The sequence below is a fragment of the Ceratina calcarata genome, unplaced genomic scaffold, assembly GCF_001652005.2.
Source record: "Ceratina calcarata isolate Rehan_Ccalc_2016 unplaced genomic scaffold, ASM165200v1 scaffold1956, whole genome shotgun sequence".
In the NCBI taxonomy this organism is placed as follows: domain Eukaryota; kingdom Metazoa; phylum Arthropoda; class Insecta; order Hymenoptera; family Apidae; genus Ceratina; species Ceratina calcarata.
The window spans coordinates 3,237-3,753 of record NW_017141116.1 but is presented as its reverse complement, the minus strand read 5'-3'; positions in this window follow the sequence as shown (position 1 = coordinate 3,753).

Below are 517 nucleotides of genomic sequence, written 5' to 3'. Positions count from 1 at the left end.
AAAAAAAAAAATAGAAAACTTCAACGAACACGAGAGGATATATTGCCAGCCAATTATTGACTGTTTACAAAGCAGTATTGAAACTCGCTTCGAAAATTATTTAAATTACACATTGACAGAAGCTAAAGATGCAATTATTGGGGCATTTCCTCATTCCTTCTTTAAAAATCGGTCGTTGACTTACGTGCCGCAAACAAAGCATGAGCAATTATTGTCTCTGTTCAAGAGTACATTGCTTTTGGAATTTGAAGAAGAACGACCAAATACCATTCCCACTAGCAACACACAATTCGCACAGTTAAATTTCTTCTTTGATTTCGGTGCACCATGTACATCCATAGAGCAAAACTTTGAAACAATCAATAATATACAGTTAATAATATTACAGTACTTCGCAAACAATAATAACAATTATAGCTGCCTAGACACATATCCACAAATGAAAAGAATTTTCCTTCAATATAATACGCCATTGCCATCTTCTGCACCTGTCGAACGATTGTTTTCCTGTGCAACC